This window comes from Falco punctatus, assembly GCF_963210335.1.
Source record: "Falco punctatus genome assembly, chromosome: 14".
NCBI classification, from domain to species: Eukaryota; Metazoa; Chordata; class Aves; order Falconiformes; family Falconidae; genus Falco; species Falco punctatus.
In genome coordinates this window covers 186079-199525 of record NC_137594.1, presented here as the reverse complement: position 1 = coordinate 199525, position 13447 = coordinate 186079, and positions in this window count along the sequence as shown.

Below are 13447 nucleotides of genomic sequence, written 5' to 3'. Positions count from 1 at the left end.
CCGGCCGCTGCCCAGGCGCCAGGGCAGGCGGGCTCCGGCTGCAGCAGGGCGCTCTTTGGGCAGCCCCTGGCAGCCCTCTGTGGGGAGGACAACACGCTGCCCCGGCCCATCCAGGTAAGCCAGCCTGCACACGGGGTCCCCAGCCCCCCACTCAGTCCACAGGCAGTGTCCCCTGGCTCCAGGTACTGGGGAATTGGGCTCTCTGCCCATGGCTCACGCTTCTCTGCTCCCAGCCCCTTTGCAGGAGGACAGAGCCCAGTCTGGGGAAGAGCTCTGGCCACGGCCACCGCTGCTGCAGGGCAGCTCCTCAGCCAAGCCACTGTCCTGCATCTCTTGCAGGAGCTGCTGGCTGTCCTGCACCAGGAAGGACCGACGACGGAGGGGATATTCCGCAGAGCTGCCAGCGGCACGGAACTTCGGCAGCTACGCGAGGCCCTGGACCGCGGCACGGAAGTCGATGTGGGAAGCCAGCCTGCACTGCTGCTGGCCGTCATCTTGAAGGTGAGCGCTTCTGAGCTGCAGCTGGAGGAGCTGCTGGCTGGCCTGCAGCGTTCAAAGGCTCACCTGCAGCCCTTGGCATTGCAGGAATTCCTGCGAAGCATCCCCACCAAGCTCCTCGTCATCGACCTCTACGAGGACTGGATGGCAGCCATGGAGAGGGCCAGCAAGCAGGCCAAGGTGGAGGAGCTGAAAGCGTAAGTGTGGGCAGCAGCCTGCCTGGTGAGCAGGGACCGGGAGAGTTCTGGGACCTGCCTGCCAAGGCACGGGCTCCTCAGAAAGCTGTCTTTTCGGGCAGCTGCAAAGCTGTGCAACACAGCTGCTGGCTCCCACCCGCCTGGGGCCAGCTGCGGGGACGGCTGTGGGCACCCTCTGCTTCATCAGCCTTGTCTTCCTCTTCCCTCAGGGTGGCCGACAAGTTGCCTGTGGCCAATCTCCTCCTCCTGAAGCGGCTGATGGCCCTGCTGCAGCACATCGGCAACAACGCAGCCACCAGCAGAATGAGCTGCAGCAACCTGGCCATCTGCATCGGGCCCAACCTGCTGAGCCCACCCAACGAGGACCTGCTCCCGCTGCAGGCCATGCTGGCGGTGACCGAGAAGGTACGCCCTACCCAGCAGCCGGCTGCTGCCTTCCCGGCCCATCGGAGCTTGGCTGTTGAGAGGTCCCTGGCTGCCTCCTCCCTTGAGCCAGGGCTGGTGGGCTGGGTGCCTGGAAGAGCAACCCCCAGCCGCAGCCACCTGCGCAGACAAAGGGTCAGCAGCGGGAAAGGCTGCTTGACACGTCTGCAGGCACCTGGCTTGAGACCAAGGCTTTCATGTCTGCAGGTGAACGTGCTGGTGGAGTTCCTGATTGAAAACTGCGGGGACATCTTTGGGGGGGAGGTGGCCGGCCTCTCCCCTCCATCAGCCGAGGAGGTGCCAGCACCCATGGACAGGCGCACAGGTAGGAGGAGGGGCTGAGGCTTGTCACAGACACTGGGGCTTGGGATGCCAGAAACCTCAACCTTGAGGAGACAAGTGGTGTAGGGCTCGGCTGGGCTTTGCTTGAGATGTTCTTGACTTCCAAGAAGTCACGCTGCTGCACGTGCTTTTGCTTTCCAGAGCTGCGGTGCGAAGAGCAAAGTGGCCCTGCAGGCACAGCAGACACCCAGCGTCCAGCAAAAGCCTTTCTGGATGCAGCCGCCTCTCTGCTGGACATCGAAAGAGGAGCTGGGGGAGACACAGGGGCAGGGCCCAAAGCGGCAGAGGTACGGCAGCTCCACAGACACTGGGACAACATGTCTCAAGTGGGACAGTAATTTCCCAGGAGGCCAAGCAGCTGCTGGGCCTCCTCCTGGCAGCCGCTCTCTTGTGCCTTTGGGGCTCCTCCTCTCCCCCCAGAGTGGTACGTGTTAAGGAAAACTGGAAAGGCTGTTTCTGGAATGCACTTCATTAAGTATGATCTGCTTCATCAAACAAAACATACCTACAAAATACCCACAAAAGGACAGAAGGGAGAAGCTGTCACCTTGAGAGGGCTTTTGCTCAAATCCTACTCCGTCACAGCTTCATCAAGTCTAGGCTGCATTGGCTGGGCTGTGCAAAATGTGCACGATGCAAACCAGCATCTCCTCTGTAGAGCTAAGATGGCAATTTGGCAGTCAGGCCCTCACTACCCCAGGCCGTTACTTGCTACCTGCTACCTCCCAAATTTCTGGTTTAGGCACCTCCAGATTTGCCTCCAGGCACCCCCGAGGGCACGGCAGAGTCCCTGGCACGCCTGCCACAACTGACCAGCCTGCCCCAGGAAACCAGGTAGGAAGAGCTCCCCTTGCCTGACCTGAGAGCTCACTGCAGGGGCCTGGGGCTTTCCCCATCTCATCACGCTGTGGGATGGAAAGTTTTTCAGGATCCCACCAGGAGAAGGAAAACTCGAGGAAAAGAAAGAGAAAAGAAATCTGGGCAGAGGAGAGGGACAGCACAGCAGAAATAAAACGAAGAAGAGAGGAAGTCATTTTGCTGACCCAAACCTGAGAAAATGCAGGAAGCTGCAGCACGTCAGGAAGGCCAGGTGCGTACCAGGCGCTGCTGCCCATCTTTCCCAGCTCTGAACACGGCCCTAAGTCAGCCCAGCTGGCTGGCAAGGGCCGGCGAGGGCTGGTGCTGAGCAGGGTTTGGGATGAGCCCCACGGCAGCTCCCCAGGGGCTCCCCGTCGAGCCCTGCTGTGTGGCACAGGGACACTGTCAGCATCCCTGCGCACGCACAGCTCCCTAGGGACATCACCCCTGGGGAGAAGGCCCCTAGTGGAGGCCAGCAAGAGCTCTCCCTTCTGGGCCATGAGGAATTCCTCAGAAACAGCGTCCCCCAAAGAGGGGGGAACCAAATCCTGCCTCTTCCTGCCTCTGGGGGCTTATCAGAGCTTTCTGACTCTGTCCTTGCAGGTGCTGACTGATTTTCAACGGCTGAACCGCTGTGACTCCTGGGCCCTCGCAGCTGCTGTTGACAATAAAAGAATCTTTTCCCTCTCCTGACTGTGTCTGCCATAGGGTCTTCTGGAGTGGGGAGCTCTTGTGCTGGGAAGGACCCTGGGAAGGGGAGGAGTTTGGGATCGTCCCTTGCCCCAGCACCCTTTCCAGCGGGCATCGGGGCTGAGCTGAGGGGCTTTAGGAGGAAAAGCAAAGCACAGAGCCACACGGGAGGGTGGGGTTGGAAGGGACCCGTGGAGGTCCTCTGGGCCAAGCCCTCTGCTCCAGCACGCTCAGCTAGAGCAGGTTGCAGAGGACTGTGTGCCCTTGGCCTTTGAAGATCTGCAAGGACAGAGAGCCCACAACCTCCTCGGACAACCTTTGCCAGCATGGGACCACCCTGAGAGGGAACATTTGCCATTTCAATCTCTCCTTTCACTGTACCACATTCCAGAACAGCCATGACATGACCAGCTCAGGCTTGAAACCAAGTGCTGTGGCCGGCCTTCAGGGCCAGCAGGGACTGGGGGCCAGAGGGGAAGTGTTTTAGGGACGGACCGTGGGGGCCGGAGGGAGGGATTTGAGGGACGGACGCCGAGGAAGGACTCATCCCTGCAGCGATGGCTCAGGCCCAGGGCCTGTCTTAAGGTTCAGTCTTAGTGTTAGGTCTTAAGGTTATATCTTAGGGTTAAGTCTTAGGCTTCATTCTTAGGGTTAGGTTTTAAGGTTAAGTCTTAAAATTTATCTTAGGGATAAGTCTTTGGGTTAAGTCTTAATATTTAAGTGTTAAGGCTAAGCCTTAGGGTTAAGTCTTTAGGTCAAGTCTTAAGGTTAAGTCTTAAAGTTAACTCTGAAGTTTAAGACTTATGGATTGAGTCTTAGGGTTTAGTATAAAGTTTAATTCTTAAGTTTAAGTCTCAGGGTTAACTCTTAGAGTTAAGTCTTGGGCATAAGTCTTGGGTTAAGTCGTAAGGTTGTGTCTTAAGGTTCAGTCTTAATGTTAAGTCTTAAGGTTAAATCTTAGGGTTCCGTCTTAGGGTTAATTTTTATGGTGAAGTCTTAAGGTAAAATATTAGGGTTAAGTCTCAGGGTTGAGTCTTAAGGTTGAGTTTTCGGGTTAAGTCTTAGGATTATTTCTTACGTTTAAGTCTTAGGGTTATGACATAGGGTTAACTCTTATGGTTATGTCAGGGTTAATTCTCAGGGTTAAGTCTTAAGGTTTAACCTTAAGTTTAAGTCATAGGCTTAAGTCTTAAGGTTAAGTCTTTAGTGTAAATGTTAAGGTTAAGTTTTAAGGTTAAGTCTTAAGGTTAAGTCTTGGGGTTAAGTCTTAATGGTACATCTTAAAGTTAATCTTACCATTAAGTCTTAGGGTTAAATCTCAGGGTTATGTCTCAAGGTTAAGTCTCAGGGTTAATTCGTAAGGTTGTGTCTTTAAGGTTCAGTCTTACGGTTAAGTCTTAAAGGTTAAATTAAGTCAATGCTTAAGGTTAAGTCTTAAGGATAAGTCTTAGGGTTAAGTCTTAATGTGCACTCTTACGGATTGAGTCTTAGGGTTAAGTCTATAGTTTAATGCTTAAGTTTAAGTCTTAGGGTTAACCCGTAGAGTTAAGTCTTGGGGATAAGTCTTAGGGATAACTCTTTGGGTTAAGTCTTAAAATTTAAGTCTTAGGGTTATGACTTAGGGTTAAGTTTTAAGGTTATGTCTTAGGGTTAATTCTCAGGGTTAAGTCTTTAAGTTAAGTCTTAAAGTTGAGCCTTAAGTTTAAGTCATAAGGTTAAGTCTTAGGGTGAAGTCTTAGGGTTAAATCATGAGTGTAAATCTTAAGGTTAAGTTTTAAGGTTAAATCTTAGGGTTCAGTCTTAGGGTTAAGTTTTAAGGTTAAGTCTTCAGGTTAAGTCTTAAAATTTATCTTAAGGATAATTCACTGGGTTAAGTCTTAATATTTAAGTGTTAAGGTTAACTCTTAGGGTTAAGTCTTAAGGACAAGTCTTAAGCTTAAATCTTAGGGTTAAGTTTTAGGGTTAAGTCTTAATGTTAAGTCTTAACGTTAACTCTTAAGTTCAAGTCTTATGGATTGAGTCTTAGGGTTAAGTATAAAGTTTAATTCCGGAGTATAAGTCTTAGGGTTGATGCTTAGAGTTAAGTCTTGGGCATAAGTCTTAGGGTTAAGTCTTAAGGTTAAGTCTTAGGTTTAAGTCTCAGTGTTAAGACTAAGGGTTACATCTTTGGGTTAAGCCTTAAAATTTAACTCTTACGGTTAATTCTAAGGTTAAGCCTTAAAGTTAAGTCTTAAGGTTGAGCCTTAAGTATAAGTCATAGGGTTAAGTCTTAGGGTTAAGTCTTATAGGTTAAGTCTTAGGGTTAAGTTTTTAGTGTAAATCTTAAGTATACGTTTTAAGGTTAAGTCTTAAGGTTAAGTCTTGAGGTTAAGTCTTAATGGTACATTTTAAAGTTAAGTCTGAGCATTAAGACTTAGGGTTAAATCCCAGGGTTAAATCTCACGGTAAAGTCTCAAGGTTAAGTCTCAGGGTTAAGTCGTCTGGTTGTGTCTTAGGGTTAAGTTTTAAAGTTAAACTTTAGGTTAAGTCTTAGGATTAAGTCTCAGGATTATGTCTTAGGGTAAAATCTAGAGTTAAGTCTTAATGTTAAGTCTTAAATTTAAGTCTTCAGCTTAAGTCTTAAGTTTACATCTTATAGACTGAGTCTTAGGGTTAAATCTTAACTTTAAGTCTTAGGGTTAAGTCTGAAGTGTTAAGTCTTGAGGATAAGTCTTAGGGTTAAGTCTCAGGGTTAAGTCTCAAGGTTAAGTCTCAAGGATAAGTCTCAGGGTTATGTCTTAGGTTTAAATCTTAAGGTTTTGTTTTAAAGTTGAGTCTTATGGTTAAATCTCAGGGTTAAGTCTTAATGTTAACTCTTAGGGTTGAGCCTTAAGGTTAAGTCTTAGGGTTAAGCCTTAGAAGTATGTCTTGGGGATAAGTCATAGGGCTAAGTCTCAGGATTAAGTCTCAAGGTTAAGTCTCAAGGATAAGTCTCAGGGCTACGTTTTAGGGTTACATCTTAAGGTTAAATCTTAGGTTTAAGTCTCAGTTTTAAATTTTAGGGATAAGTCTTACGGATAAGTTTCACGGTTAACTCTAAGGGTTGAGACTTAAGGTTAAGTCTTAAGATTAAAACTTAACCTTAAGTCTAATGGTTCAATCTTCATGTTAAATCTGAAGTTTAAGTCTTAGGGTGTAAGTCTTAATATTAACTTTTAAATTTAAGTCTTAAGGTTAAGGCCCAAGTTTAAATCTTAAGCTTAAGTCTTAGGGTTAATATTAGGGTTAACTCTCAGGGTTAAATCTTAAGGTTGAGTCATAAGTCTAAGAGATAGGTCTTAGGCTTAAGGCATAGGGATACGTCATAGGGTGAAGTCTTAAGGTTATGTCTTAAAATTCAGACTTAGGGTTAGGTCATACCTACCATAGGGTTAGGTAATGACTAGAAATTCAATAACCGCCATGCAATTGTCCATGTTCCAGAAACACGTCTGTTCTGGCTGTTGCAAAGGCCCCAGCAATGTCCATAACTTACAGCCAATTAAATTCTTCTGTAAAATTTGTGTTAGTTTCCAATGAACAATTAACGGGACGTATGAAAAATGGTAAACAGCTTCTGAAGTGCTGCTTCTTTGTGTCTTGCAGATGAGTAACACTGCAGCATTACACCGAGGCCAATAAGGTGCTCCCCTTCCATCTTCCCAAGCTGGGAACTACTCTCTACAGGATAGTATCAAAGTATACGCACATTTTAAAGTTAGGAGAAACACTCTGAGTTATTAGCAACTAATGTTTTGCTCATGTTACAGCAGTTCTCCAGCTAGAGAGCACACTGTAAGGTTTAAAACCACTATTTCACAAGAAAGTACATCTAAATATACCTTAATAAGCTGGGCCAGAGAAAGAGGTGCAGAAGAGTCGCCAATCTATTCAGAAAAATTAAACACATATTCAAGTTCTACATACACGCCTACTGCTGTATGAAAGCCCGCACTATATCCTCTGAGTGCCACTTAAAGAGCCACCTCCAAGCCAGTGGAATTTGGATTTGTTCAGAACAAAGTACAAACCTTAAAGGGCTGAAGCATGCCTGCGTTGTTAATGAGAAGAAACTAAAGTAACCAACCCCTCTTGAGATCAATCTATCGCTCAGCATACCTCAGAGGGGGACCCTTGTCAAATGCTCACAACCGCTTAAAAGACGGAGGGTCAAGGAAGCTGTCCATTTTCAGCTCAAAAGGATCTAAAAAAAATATTTCCGTTTATTTGAGAAGGAAGTGTCACTACAGGAAACATTGTCAGTGCAGTTTATAAATTAATCAATTAATAGCTCAACATGTTCTAAATGCACACAGGTATGGTTCATGAACGCAGTATAGTTTTTGCGCTGTCTTTCATTTACTTTCATTAGACCCCAAGTTCATGAATTTCTAGATTAAGTTATCCTAAGAGCTTACAAAGTGATCAGATCCCGTGACCTAGAGCTCGTGTAATGCCTCACACCATTCGAGTGAAGAAAAAGCAGTTATACTTAGAGATGAAAACCAAACACCACCGCAAAGTAAGGTTTGTACTATGAGGGCTATTTTGAAATGCATCGTTGCACGTAGCATTCCACCCAAGGGCCAAATGGAGATCTAGGCCATTACCACTCAAGTATCTCCTCGAGTTACTTATTCATGCCTTAGCAGCAGAACGACAGTGTTTTCTGAACTGAAGAAAAATGCTGCCCCTTTTCCAAATGTAAATTCAACGTGGTGGTGTACAAAGAGTGGCACCAAGTTCAGTGGTGCAAACCTTGAACCTGCAAGCTCTAAAAATGAGCCTACATTATCTGTACAACACACAGTCGTACAAGAAATATTCTAGCCTAGTCAGTACGAAATGCAATGCCTTACTAGGCACAAATATCATTATTCACATTAGAACCGCGCAAATGTTGGCATTGCTCAGTTTTCACTATGCTGAATCAAATACATTGGATTTACGGCATACACTGTGTTTCACTGGAAAATATGTTTCTATATATATATTACAAATATTATATATAAAACATTTCTATTTTATATATATAAAAGAATTAGTACAAGGCTACATTTCTTAGACTTAGGTGCAGCATGTAGAAAAAAGTTTCAGCTTGTGTCTTTACATACCTCTTTTGATGTTCTACTCGCTGGCTCAGTTTGACTTCTAGAAGAAGAAAAAAAGATGATCAGAACTTAATATAAAGCACTCGTAACCAACATAAAGCCGTGAAAACAGTTTATAAAACCTGAACACCAAAACACTGTGTTCTGATAGTCTTATGAATATGGAAATTTATTTCTATACATAAAGTGTGCTCTCCTGGTACATTCAGTGCAACTGAAATAAAACCCCAAATCCCATTCCTTCTTTGTCCCCAGTTACTCTAAGATACAGAATACAGCAGTGCAAGAAGAAGTCCTCACGTATTTTCTTTCTGCTCTCTAAGTCTCAAAACTATGAAGACTGTGCTACAGTTTTCTGTTCTTAAATAGTCAGCCATCCAAATATGAAGGCACCTTCAGGCAATCTGTATAGCCCCACTATCACAAACAGGTACCAGACAGAGCACTTTGGTTTCTACACTCCCCTGACAAAACAAGAACAGTTGTCTGTAGAAAAGTGTTTCTTTGTGGAAGCCCAAGCACTGTGTTCAGGTACCTACCATCCTCTAGCCTAAAGTGACTACCAATAGCAGTAGAAACATCACCTGAAAGCAGTTCCAAGGATTTTCTGTGGTCGAGGAGGCCTGTGTTAAAAAAATACGAAAAAAAGCCTGGATTACCAGAATTTGCTTTAGGATCATCTTGAACATGCTACAATATTTTAGGAAACACTTATGACACACAAGCCCTTGCCGAGATTCCACATACTCATTGGTCTGTACCTGCATGCTACTCATGAATCAAACATGCAACCGTCCATCAGTTAACAAACAATTCATACCTCATCCAAAGCGTCCCACGAGCAGAGGCAACCCAAAGGCTGCTGTGCAGGTCCTGCACAAATAGAAAGGCTCATTCTTCCTGCCACTGCTACACCACCACCAGGCTCGCAAGTACAGCCACGTACCTCCTGAACATGAGGAAGTGCTTTAGATTACCGCACCGTGGTTTCTCCATCCACTTGCCTTGAGGAAGATACTACAAGGTGACTAACGCATTTCTGAAGGCCTCTCCACCGTGACACCAAGCGTTCATCATTCCCAAACACTAACGACTCTACCAGTTGTTTCCACAAGGTTTCCAGCTGAAGGAATAGAAAGCTAACCTGCCCGATCCATTGGCAACTTTAGGAGAGCAGCGGCGTTCATCCCTTATCCCCACGTGCAGGTATTTCTTGGATCTTTGATGCTAGTGACACCTAGCCTCTCATTTTAGGGCAGCATGCCAACACCAGGAGAGGGTGCCATCCAACCAGAAATGGAGGCTATATTGACAAGACAGCACTAAGCATCCCCATCTAAATTAACCCCCCAAACCAGGCCATGTTTAGAAGCACAGTGCTGTGGCATCCAGAAAGTCTTGGTAGCGCCTGAAAGCACTGCAACACCTACTGCAGTAATATGCCCAAAGCTTACAGGGGAGCCACATAAATTCAGGGGGTTTTGCTTGCAGATGCTTCATGGGTACTAGGATGCTGCTGGACTGTTTGTTTGAGACACGCTGTAACGCGCAAGTACACTCTATTTATTGAGAACTAACATTAGAAAGACACGGCAAAACCACAAGTTAATAATACCTACTCATGGTGGAGGAGAGGTCTGTCTTGAAGAAGGCTGGAAAACATGACCATTCAAACCATGCTGATGCAGCTGATACAGAACTGGACTGTACGAATACATCGATGACAGCGACAATGCTGTAGTCAGGCTTACATTTGAGTATCTGCAATTGTAATCAGATTCTCTGTCCTCCATAAATCTGAGGCATACAGCAGTAATACCTGGAGCACAGAGAGCAGCTTAGGGTGAAATCAGACTTAGAAAGGTAACTACTAACATTTGGGAAAGTGCTCAACTGCTTTCTGAGCTTCAGGTTTGGAAAAGATCAACTGTTCCTTCACCGTCCTGGCACAAAAGGCAATACGCTTTAGGATGTTGTTCTTTTTCTCTTGCCCGACATAGACATTGTCGTTAGGAATCTAATAGGAAGCACTTAAGAATGAAACTTCTTGTTCGCACGGTTTGCCAGCTGGCCACTCTCAGTCTTTCCTCTGGAGACAGTATGCAGCCCACACACACACCCCCCTTTGGGGTGTAAGAATACCCTGCCCCCCTCCCCCAAACAAAGGAAGCAGTCAAACACGGAGACTCGGACTGCTGGCAGATGGGAACAAATCACCAGTTCACACTGCAATGTGTCTCTCCGTTTACTCTAAAAGCAATACAAGCAAAAGCATACAATAAGGGATCTCTCTGCATAGAGGAAACAGGATGGAGAACTTGACTCTCAGAAAAACCAAGCCCAAGAACAAACTCAATTCAAACGTCTGAACAGCTACCACTGTTGGAGTTTGAATGCCACGTCCCAGCGGGCTGAAAAATCTAAGTCTGCTTTGGGACAGATACATTCAAATCTGCCCTGTCACAACAAAAGTTAACAGCAGCTTTAACAAGAAAGATACAACCTGAATGCCTCCGTAAACTAACAGCCACAAAGAAGGTGAACACACTGAAACCCCTCCCACAGGACACAACGCGTTATGGCTACTTACCCAAGGTCTGTCTTGCCGGTAGCTTTAACTCCTCTAACAGGGACTCTCCTAACAGTTACCGATGAGTTCCCCGGAATCAGGGCATTGTCATCTGTGTATTCTGGAAACAACATCAATACAGAGAAAGCATCAGTCAGTTTGTAAGAGTGATATTAACATGTCGTGACGTAGCACTTCAGGGAATCCCTTTACAGATAGAAAAGCAACTTTTTACACACAGCGTCATGCTTTCATCATCTCACGGTACCTTTCCAGAAATCTTCAGGTCTGATAGTCAAACACAAGCAGCAAAATCTTTTCCATTTGTTTTGAATCGTTTCAATGCCAACAGCAAAATGGTCTCTAAAGTCACTAAAGCAGTGTCTGCTAAAGCATGAGGTTCTTTCCTGATCTAACTTTCATTGCTTTTGCTCCTGTTAGCTTACAAAACCCTAGACCATGTCTCTATAATAGCGAGCACGGAAGAGGACACCCCCACCCTGCCTCCCACCTTTTCAAACACATCCCAACCATCCATTTTGCCTTCCCACCATCTTCAAAAAGAGTCCACCATCTCTTTTTTTTTCCCCCCAGTGATGTTTAAAATCCTGTTTACTTTCAGCTTCTATTAGCATTGCTTCTATTACGAGATTTCTGTGATCACGCGGCCCGGAAAAATCTGAACAAGTTGGCCATCTTCACACAAGGTTCACTGAAGGGTCTTTCCAAGATCATGTCAACATTTAGTCAGGACTCCTGCACCAAGTTATAAAACCCACGACCGTATCTCCACAGGGAAGATCTCCAAGAACCCCCTTTAGGCAGAACATCCTAGCGAGTTCTTTCCTTCATCTTCTGAAGGTGACTTTAGGCACGCAGATGCTGTTCAACAAAAACGGAAATTCACGGTTATGTATAAAACCCCAAAATCTGGCATACACGTGTATGACACTGAAATGTATTCCTTAGCTTTGCTCTGACAACCACTGGGGGATTTTTGCATTTCCACAGGGAAGACACCCTTACAGAAGTTCCAGTAAGTATCTGTGTCACCACCTGTACATCTGCCTCTACCTGCATGTCTTTCTCTACCGCCGTATGACACGCGACCCCGTAACACCCCCAAGACCCCTAACACCGTGCTGTTAAGTCTCCTCACAGATACTCTCCTGAACATACTTTACCTATCTGTAGGTAAACAGCGTGTTTAGGTCCAACCACTGGAAAGGCTGGGGCCAAAGTTACAGTTACCACAGCAGGCATGTCATTCTGTTTCAGTTTTAATACAACAAACAGGAAGAGGGAAAAAACCCATGAGTACACATTGCAAAGAAAAGACTGTTGTGAGAATGTCACAGAACCACAGGAAAAAAGAAAAAAAAACCCAACCGATAAAATTTGAATGTTTAAGAATGGAGACGGTTTCCAAGTCTTTTTATTTCTGACAAGTCATATTCCAAAGTCTTTAATCACATGCAAGCTTTGCCAGACGGTAGATTACCAAACTGAAACAGCACGCTAAGTAATACGGAACCATTACCGTCTCTGAGAATCAAGCACCATTTCTCAGATTCAAAAGAACTTAGGGCTTCTTGAAGAACATTTTTAGGTATATTCACCATAAGTGATCTGCCATAAAACTTCAGTATTGCCCTGACACCGTCTAACACGCAGTACCAGGAAAAAAATGCACCGTTTGAAAGAAACGAAGAAATGATGCTCAATAGCATCTGAATGAAAATGTCTTTGGTGTAGCAAAGAAGCTGTATTGGCAAGAAATGCCAAGTATACTTTAGACGGAACGCTCGTCTACAAGATGGCTTTCCAGGGTCTGCATAGATTCTCACTCACAGATACACTCTTGATCCCAAACGTTGCTACTGAGCAGTTTCTGCAGCAGCCAAGCACCACTTTTCCAATGCGGTGGAGTAAAAGTAGCTGAAGACAACTTTCAGTCACCAAACCCACTTTTTTCCCCTTCAAATTAGCCATCCACTCCTTTTCTATCACGTTCAGCCTTCTCTGCCGGCTTTCAAAGAAATCTGGCAGGTTTGTGATGACAAGGCATTGTCCCACATTTCCTTATCGTTTTACCTAGAAGGGTTCCCAGAAACCAAACCTCTTCCACGCGCGGTGTCGCACACGGACCCCGTACGCTGCTGTGCCTGGCTGCGCACACAGCCCTGACGCCAGCTGCCAGCGCACAACCACGGAAGAGCAGCTCTGAGGCCCCAGCACAAGTCACCGCTGCCGGCCGCGGCCCAACCGCCTCACTGGGCGCCTGCGCCGCCGCCAGCCGGCCGGTCCCCGGTCCCCGCGCCCGCCGCCCCCATGCACCTTCCATGGTCTGGGCGTTGGTGACCTGCAGGTCGCAGTGAGTCACCTTCAGCCTCTCGCGGCCCATGATCTGGCGCCTGAGGTCCTGTCACCGCCGGGCTTTCAATACCTGCTCTCCCCTCCTGTCACCCCCCAGGCTGTCCCCAACAGCTGTCCTCTCCTGTACCCCCCAGGCCTGTCCCCACCTACTGTCCCCTCCTGTCATCCTCCAGGCTGCCTTTGCTTTCTGTCCCCTCCTGTCACCCCCGGGCTGTCACTACCTGGTGACATAAGCTACATAAGTTAAAAAAGAAAATAAGAAAAAAAAAAACAAAAACAAAACGAAAACCTGCCTAGGTGAACACCAAAAACCCGTGACTTTCTCAGACTCTTCACTACCCCACATGTGAGTCAAGGGACAGGGT